Here is a 14,797-nt window from a genome sequence, read left to right as displayed (position 1 = left end):
ATTACAGTAATAACATGTTGTAACCCTCACAGTATGTTATTTATGAGTGACCATCCTGGCTACGTATTGTTCTGTTGCAACACTCACAACACGTTTTATTTTGCAACACTCGCAAAACTCCTTCTTGTGTTCAAACTCTTATAACTTTTCATTTCAGTGTTGCAACACTCACAACACCTTATTCAGATTCTCAACACTCACAACACCTTATCTATGTGTTGCCACACCCAGAACACGCTATTCTTGTACGTTGCAACACGTGCAGCATGTGTGTGTGTGTGTGTGTGTGTGTGTGTGTGTGTGTGTGTGTGTGTGTGTGTGTGTGTGTGTGTGTGTGTGTGTGTGTGTGTACTCACCTAGTTGTACTCACCTAGTTGTGTCTGCAGGATCGAGCATTGACTCTTGGATCCCGCCTTTCGAGCATCGGTTGTTTACAGCAATGACTCCTGTCCTATTTCCCTATCATACCTGGTTTTAAAATTATGAATAGTATTTGCTTCCACAACCTGTTCCTGAAGTGCATTCCATTTTCCCACTACTCTCACGCTAAAAGAAAACTTCCTAACATCTCTGTGACTCATCTGAGTTTCAAGCTTCCATCCATGTCCTCTCGTTCTGTTACTATTCCGTGTGAACATTTCGTCTATGTCCACTCTGTCAATTCCTCTGAGTATCTTATACGTTCCTATCATGTCCCCCCTCTCCCTTCTTCTTTCTAGTGTCGTAAGGCACAGTTCCCTCAGGCGCTCTTCATACCCCATCCCTCGTAGCTCTGGGACGAGTCTCGTTGCAAACCTCTGAACCTTTTCCAGTTTCATTATATGCTTCTTCAGATGGGGACTCCATGATGAGGCGGCATACTCTAAGACTGGCCTTACGTAGGCAGTGTAAAGCGCCCTAAATGCCTCCTTACTTAGGTTTCTGAATGATGTTCTAACTTTTGCCAGTGTAGAGTACGCTGCTGTCGTTATCCTATTAATATGTGCCTCAGGAGATGGATTAGGTGTTACGTCCACCCCCAGGTCTCTTTCACGCGTCGTTACAGGTAGGCTGTTCCCCTTCATTGTGTACTGTCCCTTTGGTCTCCTATCTCCTAGTCCCATTTCCATAACTTTACATTTGCTCGTGTTGAATTCTAGTAGCCATTTCTCTGACCATCTCTGCAATCTGTTCAGGTCCTCTTGGAGGATCCTGCAATCCTCATCTGTCACAACTCTTCTCATCAACTTTGCATCATCCGCAAACATCGACATGTAGGACTCTACGCCTGTAAACATGTCGTTAACATATACAAGAAATAGAATTGGTCCCAGCACCGATCCTTGTGGTACTCCACTTGTTACTGTTCGCCAGTCCGACTTCTCGCCCCTTACCGTAACTCTTTGGCTCCTTCCTGTTAGGTAGTTCCTTATCCATTCTAGGACCTTTCCCCCCACCCCCGCCTGCCTCTCGAGCTTGAACAGCAGTCTCATGTGCGGTACTGTATCAAAGGCTTTTTGGCAGTCCAGAAATATGCAGTCTGCCCAACCATCTCTGTCCTGTCTTATCCTCGTTATTTTATCATAGAATTCCAGAAGGTTTGTTAGGCACGATTTCCCTGTCCAGAACCCATGTTGATGTTTGTTCACAAACCTAATGTTCTCCAGGTGTGCAACCAGTCGCAGCCTAATTATTCTTTCCAGTATTTTACAGGGGATGCTTGTCAGTGATACAGGTCTGTAGTTAAGTGCCTCCTCCCTATCTCCTTTCTTGAAGATCGGCACGACATTTGCCTTCTTCCAGCAACTGGGCAATTCTCCTGACATAAGTGACTCATTAAAGATCATTGCCAGAGGCACGCTGAGGGCCTGTGCTGCTTCTTTTAGTATCCACGGTGATACTTTGTCTGGTCCAACTGCTTTAGTTGCATCTAGAGTTGTCAACTGTTTCATTACCTCCTCTGCTGTCACCTCTATATCTGATAGTCTTTCATCTAGGGTAACCCCTTCCAACAATGGGAGCTGCTCAGGCTCGGTAGTGAACACTCCATGGAAACTGGCATTCAGTGCCTCGCAGATTTCCTTGTCACTTTCAGTATATGCCCCCTCTGTCTTCCTTAGTCTTGTCACTTGGTCGTTCACCGACATTTTTCTTCTTATATGACTGTGTAGTAACTTAGGTTGTTTTTTCGCTTTGATTGCAATATCGTTCTCATAGTCCCTTTCCGATGTTCGTCTTATGTTAATGTAATCGTTTCTAGCTCTGTTGTATCTGCTTCTGTTGTCCTCTGTTCTTTGTCTTCTGTACTTCCTCCACTCCCGTCTGCTGGCCATTTTTGCTTCCTGACACTGTCTATTAAACCATGGGTTATTATATTCCTTCTTATTTTTTCCCTTTACCGTTGGTATAAATCTCTCTTCGGCCTCCTGGCATTTCTGTATGACTAGGTCCATCATATCTTGGACTGTTTTTCCTCTAATTTCTTCCTCCCACTGCACTTCACCCAGATAGTCCCTTATCCTCATATAGTCCCCTTTCCTGTAGTCAGCTCTCCTTTCCCAGATCTCTTGTCCCATGGTCATAAGTTTGAATTCCATCATGTAGTCAAAGACTAGGACACAATGGTCACTGGCCCCTAGAGGTATTTCATGCTCTAAATTCTCGATATCTTCTACGTTCTGGGTGAAAATCAGGTCTAATAGGCTCGGTGCATCTCCTCCTCTTTCCTTTGTGTCTTCCTTCACACGTTGTGTCAGGAAATTCCTGTCTATAACATCTACTAATTTTGCTCCCCACGTTTCGTCCCCTCCATGGGGATTCCTTGATTCCCAATTTATCTCTCCATGATTTAGGTCCCCCATGATCAGCAGCTTCGCTCTCATTCTGTGGGCTAGTGTTACTGCCTTCTGCAGTTCATCTATACATGCTTTGTTGTTGTCATCATACTCCTGCCTGGGTCTTCTACTGTTTGGTGGGGGATTGTAGATTACCAGGATCACAATCTTCCTCCCATCTACTGTCAGAGTTCCATGTATGAAGCTTGTGCACTCATTGGTAACTCGATTTCCCAGGTCTTCAAACTTCCATTTCCGCTTTATTAGGAGTGCTACTCCCCCTCCCTGTCTCTGTGTCCTCTCTTTTCGTATCACCTGGTACCCTTCAGGAAAGTTTGCATCTGAGATCATGTCATTAATTTTAGTTTCCACAATTGCAACTATGTCAGGATCTGCTTCACTCACTCTTTCTTTTATCTCTTCTGCTTTATTAGATACCCCATCAGCATTGGTGTACCAAACCTTGAGATTCTTCATGGAAACTCTTGTACCAGAGTTCTCCCTTTCTCTGGGGGTCTGGGGGGATCTGGGGGATGTCTGGGGGGTGACTGGGGGCAGAGGGGATCTGGGGGATCTGGGGGGTGTCTGGGGGATGACTGGGGGCGGGGAGGGTCCGGGGGATGTCCGGGGGGATCCGGGGGGTGTCTGGGGGGGTCCGGGGGGTGTATGGGGGGTGAAAGAGTTCAGGAGGGGGGTGTTCAGAAAGAGTGCTTGGGGGGCTACTGGGGGCTGGGCTTCTAGGAAGGTAGGTAGGAGGGTCTGGGGTAGGGCCTGGGTAGGTAGGTCTGGAGTAGGAAGGGCATACTGGGTCTGAAGATTAGGGAGGGCATAGAGGGATTGGGAGATAGCGTAAGGTTGGGAGACAGATAGAGGTTGAGAGGTTGGGAGGGGGAAGGATAGAGGGGGTGGGGGGGACCTCCCACCTCCCTCGCAAGGGTGGGGGGTCACATGGAAGGAGAGGGGATGATGAGGGGTGAGGGCTGGGTAGGCTTTGGGTGTTGAGGGGATGAGGTCTGGGTGGGTTCTTGGGGTTGAGGGGATGAGGTCTGGATGGGTTTTGGGGGTTGAGGGGATGAGAGCTGGGTGGGTTTTGGGGGTTGAGGGGATGAGGGCTGGACGGGTTTTGGGGGCTGAGGTGATGAGGGGGTCCTTGGAATGTGGGATGAATTTGACTCCAGTGGGGTCAGAGGGGTCAAGGGATGTGCTGGGGAGATAAGCAGGGGCGGCTGATTTGGGGAAGGGGTGACCTGAGAAGCACGTGTGAGCTGGTTAGCATGGGGTGGTTTAGCACTGGGGTGTGTAGCTGCGCTCAAATGGGAAGAGTCGTACTGTTGTTTGCTTGCTCTGTGGGCAATCTGTTCCTCCTTCGTCATGAATTTGTCAATAAATACGTTGTAGTAATTTTCGCTACCTCTGAGTAGGTGTTTGTGATGCAGTATGTAATCCACTGCCTCTTCGTTAGTGAACTGTACCAGGACAGGTCGTTTCCTGTTACAGTTGTATGGTCCAATGCGTCGGTGGACTTGCACCTCATTCCCTGCCATCTGGGCTCTCATGTCTCTCAAGATCCCCTGTAGTTCCAAATCCTCAATCTCCATCCTTTCCTGCCTCGATGGTGCCCTGGCTTCAAGTAATCCATGGATTATGATTGTCCTCTTTCTCAGTTCAGGGTCATGCTGGTGGCCCTCTCCCTGGCTGACCCCCACCCCTCCTACACCCGCTACTCCACCTACTACTACTCCCCCTTCCCCTGCCAAGCTTTCCTTATTCCTGCCAAATTCATTAGTAAGTCTAGATATTTCTCCTTGCCATTCTACCCTGCTCTTCCTGATTTCCTCTTGAATATAATCCATAAACTCTTGTTTGAGTCTTTGAACCTCGCCCTGTATCTTATTAAAGACTTCACTTTTACTCCCCTGGATTAGATCACCTATCCAAACATCCCTCTTCTCTACAAATTTCCCAATCATCTTCTCCACAAACCTATCTTCTTCCTCAATCATAATACTGTTGGACCTAGATAATACTTGTGTGTGTGTGTGTGTGTGTGTGTGTGTGTGTGTGTGTGTGTGTGTGTGTGTGTGTGTGTGTGTGTGTGTGTGTGTGTGTGTGTGTGTGTGTGTGTGTGTGCAATCGTGTGAAGTCTGTATTTTTGGATATGTATTTGACAAGTTTTATCTAAAGTCCGGTTTTCCTTCAGGAGTCTTTCCTCTCTTGAGTAAATAAACTTAAGTTATCAAAAACCTTTTAAATGTCATAAGATATTGAAAGGAATATAAGATAATTACCTAAAGAATACTATAATATTACCATAATTACCTGAACTATTACTATAATATTACCATAATTACCTGAACTATTACTATAATATTACCATAATTACCTGAACTATTACTATAATATTACCATAATTACCTGAACTATTACTATAATATTACCATAATTACCTGAACTATTACTATAATATTACCATAATTACCTGAACTATTACTATAATATTACCATAATTACTTGAACTATTACTATAACATTACCATAATTTCTTTAATTATTACTATAATTTTACAAAAATTCCCTAATTATTACTATAATATTAACATGATTACCTGAACTATTACTATAATATTACCATAATTACCTAAAGAATACTATAATATTACCATAATTTCTTTAATTATTACTATAATTTTACAAAAATTACCTAATTATTACTATAATATTAACATGATTGTCTTTATTAGTACTATAATTTTGCCATAATTACCTTAACTAGAAGTAGGCATCGGTCAACCCCGTGCAGGTTATGGAGTTGTGCCCTGGGTGTCTAGTTGTTATAGTGTAGTTGGATGCTGCGCCTGCTGTGGCTGTGAAGGTCAACCCCGTGCGGGTTATGGAGTTGTGCCCTGGGTGTCTAGTTGTTATAGTGTAGTTGGATGCTGCGCCTGCTGTGGCTGTGAAGGTCAACCCCGTGCGGGTTATGGAGTTGTGCCCTGGGTGTCTAGTTGTTATAGTGTAGTTGGATGCTGCGCCTGCTGTGGCTGTGAAGGTCAACCCCGTGCGGGTTATGGAGTTGTGCCCTGGGTGTCTAGTTGTTATAGTGTAGTTGGATGCTGCGCCTGCTGTGGCTGTGAAGGCCAACCCCGTGCGGGTTATGGAGTTGTGTCCTGGGTGTCTAGTTGTTATAGTGTAGTTGGATGCTGCGCCTGCTGTGGCTGTGAAGGTCAACCCCGTGCGGGTTATGGAGTTGTGCCCTGGGTGTCTAGTTGTTATAGTGTAGTTGGATGCTGCGCCTGCTGTGGCTGTGAAGGTCAACCCCGTGCGGGTTATGGAGTTGTGCCCTGGGTGTCTAGTTGTTATAGTGTAGTTGGATGCTGCGCCTGCTGTGGCTGTGAAGGTCAACCCCGTGCGGGTTATGGAGTTGTGCCCTGGGTGTCTAGTTGTTATAGTGTAGTTGGATGCTGCGCCTGCTGTGGCTGTGAAGGCCAACCCCGTGCGGGTTATGGAGTTGTGTCCTGGGTGTCTAGTTGTTATAGTGTAGTTGGATGCTGCGCCTGCTGTGGCTGTGAAGGTCAACCCCGTGCGGGTTATGGAGTTGTGCCCTGGGTGTCTAGTTGTTATAGTGTAGTTGGATGCTGCGCCTGCTGTGGCTGTGAAGGTCAACCCCGTGCGGGTTATGGAGTTGTGCCCTGGGTGTCTAGTTGTTATAGTGTAGTTGGATGCTGCGCCTGCTGTGGCTGTGAAGGTCAACCCCGTGCGGGTTATGGAGTTGTGCCCTGGGTGTCTAGTTGTTATAGTGTAGTTGGATGCTGCGCCTGCTGTGGCTGTGAAGGCCAACCCCGTGCGGGTTATGGAGTTGTGTCCTGGGTGTCTAGTTGTTATAGTGTAGTTGGATGCTGCGCCTGCTGTGGCTGTGAAGGTCAACCCCGTGCGGGTTATGGAGTTGTGCCCTGGGTGTCTAGTTGTTATAGTGTAGTTGGATGCTGCGCCTGCTGTGGCTGTGAAGGTCAACCCCGTGCGGGTTATGGAGTTGTGCCCTGGGTGTCTAGTTGTTATAGTGTAGTTGGATGCTGCGCCTGCTGTGGCTGTGAAGGTCAACCCCGTGCGGGTTATGGAGTTGTGCCCTGGGTGTCTAGTTGTTATAGTGTAGTTGGATGCTGCGCCTGCTGTGGCTGTGAAGGTCAACCCCGTGCGGGTTATGGAGTTGTGCCCTGGGTGTCTAGTTGTTATAGTGTAGTTGGATGCTGCGCCTGCTGTGGCTGTGAAGGTCAACCCCGTGCGGGTTATGGAGTTGTGCCCTGGGTGTCTAGTTGTTATAGTGTAGTTGGATGCTGCGCCTGCTGTGGCTGTGAAGGTCAACCCCGTGCGGGTTATGGAGTTGTGCCCTGGGTGTCTAGTTGTTATAGTCTAGTTGGATGCTGCGCCTGCTGTGGCTGTGAAGGCCAACCCGAGAATGACAGTCCCAGCTACAGCAAGTGCAGGTAAACGCCGAAGCGGGTGCGTATGACAGTGGTCGAGACCTCCTCTGTTGATGTCGATGCTCATCTGCTTGAGGTCGTGTTTGCAGCCGTCTTTGAAACGCAGCTGAGGTCTTCCGGTGGGTCTCCTTCCTGATGCCAGTTCTCCATACAAGAGGTCCTTTGGTTTGCGGCCATCTTCCATATGTGTGACATGTGCCAGTCATCGCAAGTGTCTCTGTTTCAGGAGAGTGAACATTGAAGGGACTCTTGTTCCCTCGAGTCTTGTATTCTTGGTGACGTGGTCTTTCCACGTGATGTCAAGGATGCGTCTCAGGTTCCGCATGTGAAAGGTATTGAGCCGTCTCTCCTGGCGAGAGCGCACGGTCCAGGATTCCAAGCCGTAGAGAAGTGTACTCACCACACATGCCATGAAGACTTGTGCCTTGGTGTGCACTGTCAGTTTGGCATTTTCCCAAACACGCTTTGTGAGCCTGGCCAGTGTTGTTGCGGCCTTCCCGATACGCCTGTTGAGCTCAATGTCCAGGGAAAGGGTGTCTGAGATTGTGGAGCCCAGGTACACAAACTCGTGAACTGCCTCCAGCACATAGTCTGCTATGTTTATACAGGGTAGCTCATTGACGTCTTGTCCCATCACCTGTGTCTTCTTCAGGCTGATTGTCAAGCCGAATGCGGAACAGGCTGCGGCAAAGCGATTGAGTAGCTGCTGCAGGTCTTCTGCTGTGTGTATGATCGCTTCGTCGTCGGCGAAGAGGAACTCCCTGAGGATTCGCATCTGTACTTTTGTCTTTGCTCGGAGTCTGGATAGATTATAGAGCTTTCCATCAGATCTTGTACGGAGATAGATGCCCTCTGTGGTTGTTTCAAAGGCATGCTTGACGAGGATCGTGAAGAAGAGGCCAAACAGGGTTGGAGCAAGAACACACCCCTGTTTAACACCACTCTTGATGTTGAATGGTTCAGAAGTTGAGCCGTCGTACACGACCGTGCCCTTCATGTCCTTGTGGAACGATTGTATCATGCTGAGTAGGGTGGGTGGGCAGCCAATTTTGGCCAAGATCTTGAAGAGTCCATCCCTGCTCACGAGGTCGAAGGCCATTGTAAGGTCAATGAAGGCAATGTACAAGGTTTTTCTCTGCCTCCTGCACTTTTCTTGAAGCTGTCTTAGGGAGAACACCATGTCAGTGGTCGACCTCTCTGCTCGGAAACCACACTGTGACTCAGGGTACACTCTTTCAGCAAGAATCTGAAGCCTGACCAAGACGACCCTGGCGAAAAGTGCAGACGACGCTGAGGAGGGAGATGCTACGATAGTTGTTGACATCGTTTCTGTCACCTTTATTTTTGTAGAGAGTGATGATGTTTGCATTTTTCATGTCTTGTGGCACCGAGCCCTCCCTCCAGCACTGGCACAGAAGTTCATGAAGCTCAGTTTTAAGTGTTCCACGAGCGCACTTGAGAACTTCAGGCGGAATCCCGTCGTCTCCTGGGGCCTTCCCTGAGGAAAGTGAATCCACAGCTTTCTCAACTTCTTCCACAGTCGGTTCAAGGTCAAGTTCTTCCATGATGGGCAGGCACTTGATTGCATGCAAGGCTTCTACGCTAACCAAGTTCTTTCTGGAGTAGAGTTCGGAGTAATGTTCCACCCAGCGATTCATCTGTTGATCACGGTCTTTAATGATCTCTCCAGTGGCTGACTTAAGAGGAGCCGTCTTGTTTTGTGTAGGGCCTGTTGCCTGTTTGATCCCTTCGTACATGCCTCCTATGTTGCCAACAGTGGCCGCAGTCTGGATGCTGGAACAGAGTCGGAGCCAGTAATCGTTAGCACAGCACCTCACAGTTTGTTGAACTCTACTGCGGGCAGTACGGAGGGCCTGTAGGTTCCTTTCTGAGGGCAGGTTTTTGTAGGATGAGAGAGCTCCTCTCTTTTCCTCTACAAGGGGTAAGAGTTCCTCTGCAATGGCCTCGAACCAATCTGCTGACTTGTTCTGCCTCTTACCGAAGGTGGATATGGCAGTTGTAACACGGGACGGTATTGGCTCTACTCTGTCCTTTACCCTGTCCGTGACTATGCTTACTGAAACTTAAACCGAATTCCAAAGGACCCCAGAGTATACTCTATAGACGAGTCCCACGCTACTTGGTCTTAGCTGTTTGACCGGCTAAGCTTCTACAGCCACGTGACGTCTTACTAGGTTTTCTAGCAAACTCAAAGGATCGTCAAGACACCCTTGGTTTGGTTGCAGGTAGAGAGTTTAAGAGAATACCAACTCCTACTCAGGTTAAACGCTTCCTAGACAAAAGTACTCAGGACACACGGAACAAAGTTGCTTATGTTATCCAAGTGTTTAACGAGCTTAAATGTTACCTTAATTCCCTTGACACTTAACCATGGCTCATCAAACAAAAACAATTAAGTTTCTTTCTTGGAATATTCGAAGTGTTAATCTTCGGATAAATGACGTAATCTTGTATGCTAAAATGAGAGACGTGGATGTGATGTGTTTACAGGAACCATATACGACCACAACTATCAAGAAGGTCCCACCCAGGATACCTGGGTACATAGCATACAACAACAATATTGGAACTGGTTTACTAACGTATATTAAGAGTGGATTAATCTGTAAATTAATTAAAAATCACAAGAGTGATAGTATACATTATCAAAAATTCAAATTACAAACTGCAAATAGCCATTTCCTACTGTATAACATATATGGACGATGTAGTGTACTTAAAGCAGACCTGCTACCGACACCTACAGGTAACACAGCTATGTTATGTATGGGTGACTTTAATGCTCGTCACACTGCTCTTGGTGACGTTCAGTGTAACAATAATGAGAGGGTCTTCTTGAAATACCTTAATGATCATAATATTACTGTGTATGATACTGATAAACAGACCCATTTATTGGGGGGTAGACTGGATTATGTGATTGGATACAGCCTAGTAGATAGCAATGTTAACGTTAAGCTCATCCCAGAACTAGTAAGTGATCATTTTGCAATATATTGTGAATACAATGTGGCGGATATTAGGTCCAGTCCTCATTCTAGAGTTAAAATTAACATTCCAAACAATCTTAAACAGCACTTTAAGGCTTATGTACATAAGTGGTACACTGGGTATACACCTGTATCAGTGGACCACTTTTACAATGATCTTGTCAGTATCATTACCAGTTATTATGATACCTGGGTTAAATCAAGGAAAAAAAAGAACACTCGTTCTTCCTCATGGACAGAGGATCCTATTATTATTGCAGAGCGAGCTAAAGCGCTTCAGCTGCTGACTCTTATAAACGAGACAAAACAGCTGACAATTTACTTGCATTCCTTAATGCCAACAGAGATTTTCGCGAGCTTAAGGGTCAAGTTAAGGACACATATTGGGAACAATTCCTACAAGGTATCAATAGAACTACAACATTATCAGAAATGTGGAACAAAATTAAAAACATTACCAAACCTTCAGCCCCAGTTCAGCTTCATCATACTCCTGCAGAATATGCTGACATGCTCCTAGCTCAATGGTCTAGTGTCTCACAAATTTCTTCCTTACCCCCAGATATACAGCAGCATTTAAGACATACCAACATTAACAGAAACTTTAATATTGAAATAGCACGCTCCTCACCAGATTTAACAGATCAGTTTGCTATAACCCCCTTTGAATTAACATCAGCATTAGGAAAACCTAAGCAAACTGCCCCTGGTGAGGATGGTATAACTTATAACACCTTGAGCTTACTGAATGATGTCCCTAGCCATCCTCTGCTTGACCTCTATCAAATGAGTCTCTCACAAGGTATCTTGCCAAAGAAATGGACACAAAGTCTCATAATACCAATTCCTAAACCTAACTCTCAAAAATTCAGGCCCATTTCCCTTACATCTTGCATGTGTAAAGTCTTGGAGAGAATTGTTCTCAATCGTGTCATGTTTCAGGTCAAAGAAAAACTGGCCCCAAACCTATATGGGTTCATGCCCAAGTGTAGCACACAAACATGCTTTGCTGAATATTTTGTACACTCCCAGGATGGCACACAGGCAGCCTTTATTGACCTAAAGTCAGCTTTCGATGTAGCGAATGGCAAAATAATATTAGAGCAACTTGCTGAATTTAGAATCAAAGGTAATCTTCCGAGTTGGATAAAGAGCTACCTATCCAACAGGCGTGCTAGTATCCTATTTAAAGGAGTTAAAAGTACAAGAACAGATGCATTCGAACTAGGCACACCTCAAGGTGGTGTCCTAAGCCCTATGCTCTTCAATATACTTATGCACAAACTTATCCATGACATACCTGTACAAACTACTGAAACTGTTATATGTTATGCTGATGATATTTGTATTATGGCACACAGTAAACCAAGGCTACAAGTGTTACTTGATGCATTCTCCAAGAAAGTAGTAGAATGTGGCCTCATAATCTCTGTTGATAAAACAAGGGTTCTTATTCCCCATTCTCTTCATGTTAACTATACTATTAATGGAATGCCCGTGGAGACTTGCGAGTCTTATAAATATCTTGGAGTCGAGGTTAATGATACAAATCTCGTCAGCAACCTGCGCAAAAAACTAGTTGAGCGTCTTAAACCTCTCAAAACTCTTGTTGGCAAAGGATTTGGCATTAACATAAAATATGCTCGTAGTTTTCATATTGCCTTTACACGATCTGTTGTTGATTATTATGCCTTGCATCTTCTTAATTTTTCTCCTAAACAATTACAAGGCCTAGATGTAGTACAGAATGATGCCATGCGCATCATCCTGGGTTGTCCTAGAACTGTCAGAATTGTTAACATGAGAAAGGAACTAAACTTACCTTCCATTTACGAAAGAATAGTTCTACTTAGTACTATGTTTTGCGCCAAAACTTTGAAAAATAATGGTCCCCTCAGCTCTATTCAAATTAAATTGAGATCCATTCTAAACAATTCTGACTGTTCCCTCAATCCGCCGCAAAAAGCTCCCTACAGTGTGTGGCTCAGTTGTTATGCCTATAATCTTCAGAAACTGAATGTGTCTCTTAACCCTGATAAAACTGTTCACTATATTCCCCCTTGGAAAGATGTGGAGGTCTCTCTGCATTATACTCCCATCAGTGTAAAACAAATGTATAACACTGACATTAGGAGATGTATAACATTAGAAGCTATTGACAGTCATCTTCAAATTCTCAAACCGACTGAATCCTATGCCTTTACTGAGGGCTCTGTGCAGTTAGGCACTGGTAGAACAGGTTGTGCATGTGCAGTATATAAAGGGAATGAAATGATCATGACTAGTACACAGAGATTGAACAACTGGGCAAGCACGACACAGACCGAGCTATTGGGTATTTATCTAGCCACTGAATACCTTAAGCTCAATGGTGGTGGAGTTATTTTCTGTGACTCTAAAAGTGCTCTGCAGTTCTTAAATAACCCATCACAATGTATGTTGGAAGTAGCTTGTAATATTAAATGGAATGTAATTTTTGCCAATGATAATAACTCTTGTATAAAATTTGTGTGGATCCCATCCCAAGTTGGAGTTGGAAAACATGACTTTGTAGATCGATTGGCCAATGAGGCTCGCAGAAAAGAAAACATTGATTATGACTTTGGACTATGTAATGCAATTATTAATAACATACAAATTAAAGAAATTACTTCAGATTTAGAAGAACTAAGAAATGCCCAGAGGCCTGAAAGCTGCAGTATTAAAAGTTATGACAAGTTTTGTAATAATAGGTATTTGTATGGTCATCACAGTAACCGAACCAGGCAGTGTGATGTAGTCATTGCGCGAATTCGCCTTGGCTATAGACACATCTGGCAGGTTAGTGAGGCTGAGCCACTACCAGAATACTCAGATTGTAAATTCTGTGATAAACCTTTAATGCATTCACTAGAACACTATATTGTTGAATGTGAAACCGTAAAGGACTTTAGACCTCCTGGCCTCTTGTACCACCAACTGTGTAACTATTTTATTGACTCAGGTGTTCTGGACGACATCCTAACAATTTATCCAAAATTTGCTTGTCCATTTTAAAGAATGAAGAACAATTTTTATTTATATCACTTCTAAGCTGCATCACTTATGAACCATCCCTGCTCTTGTGTGGCAGTGCACAATAGAAAGTTGTTTTCACATATCCATACATTAAAACATTGATTGTAACCATTATATATATGTGCTTCAGCCTACAGTTTAGACCTATTGTCTTATGTATGACCCTCTGTCCTGCATGACAGTGAATACCAGCATTATCCTCACTTTAATAAGACTTTATCAAAATCCTCAGATTAGGCAAAATTGTAATTATTTTTGTCAATAAAGATGTTAATATTAATAATCAACTGAGAAAATAAAAGAGTGACCGCCCAGAGCGATGCTGGCCGGGAGCGACACTGTATCCACCTCTATGAGTCAGCTGACGCCTCTCTTTCAAATATCTCAAGCTCATATACAGACATATCTCGATCAAGAACTTCTAATTCATATATCAACAAAATAAAGACTATAATACACAACCTTACATATCAATAATTCAGTACATTAAAGATTATATAACGATATAAAAATATGTGAACAAAGAATTCATATTGGCAAGACATGGTAACACTGGCGGGAGAGGGGAGGAGGGGTTAAGGGAGGATTTCAAGACGTCTGTCAGCCAGCCATTATACATAAGTATACATGAATACAATATAAAGTGTATATATATAAAATATGTGTATCAAAACCATGTTTATGTGGTATAAATCTCCCAGTGCTAAAATATAATTTAATGTTAGAGGACAATGTAATGAACAATATTGAAAGGGAAATTACACAGTATACATGACAGTAATACATCCGAGACCTTAATTTATACATTCTCCATCATAGTTCACATAATATTTCCTATACAGCATTATGTAGCATTCCATAATATAAGCATATACGGATGTTTTTCAAGCTACATGACATTAGGCTACTGCTATTCACTACACTTCTAATATATATCCACAAATACATGGCAAGGACTTATGGTACAGATATATAATATACATAGATATATGTGGAATACATTGACAATACACATTTAATACTAGTGTGTTGTCGAAAAAAGAATAACTACATAAATTAATATTCGTGATACTAGGCTAATCAGCCAAGACATCACTATACAGTTTGAGCACATCATACACCAGCTACAGTATGATCATACTGGTGCATGTGTGGTCATAACACCACCTCACACCCATATGGTAATATTACAACACACCATGGACCAGTATGGTAATATCACAACACACCATGGACCAGTATGGTAATATCACAACACACCATGGACCAATATGGTAATATCACATCATGGTCCAGTATGGTAATATCACAACACACCATGGACCAGTATGGTAATATCACAACACACCATGGTTCAGTATGGTAATATCACAACACACCATGGACCAGTATGGTAATATCACAACACACCATGGACCAGTATGGTAATATCACAACACAC

At 44.0% G+C, this 14,797-nt stretch overlaps 1 protein-coding gene across 1 annotated transcript in view; it reads right to left on the bottom strand.

The window, feature by feature from the left end:
- LOC138371392 (uncharacterized) overlaps positions 1-14,797 on the bottom strand; it is a 238,065-nt gene that overhangs the window by 109,598 nt on the left and 113,670 nt on the right. The window lies entirely within an intron of this gene.

The sequence above is a fragment of the Procambarus clarkii genome, chromosome 35 (genome assembly GCF_040958095.1).
Source record: "Procambarus clarkii isolate CNS0578487 chromosome 35, FALCON_Pclarkii_2.0, whole genome shotgun sequence".
In the NCBI taxonomy this organism is placed as follows: domain Eukaryota; kingdom Metazoa; phylum Arthropoda; class Malacostraca; order Decapoda; family Cambaridae; genus Procambarus; species Procambarus clarkii.
Note: the sequence above shows the minus strand (reverse complement) of the source record. Positions and strands in the feature narration are given on the sequence as shown.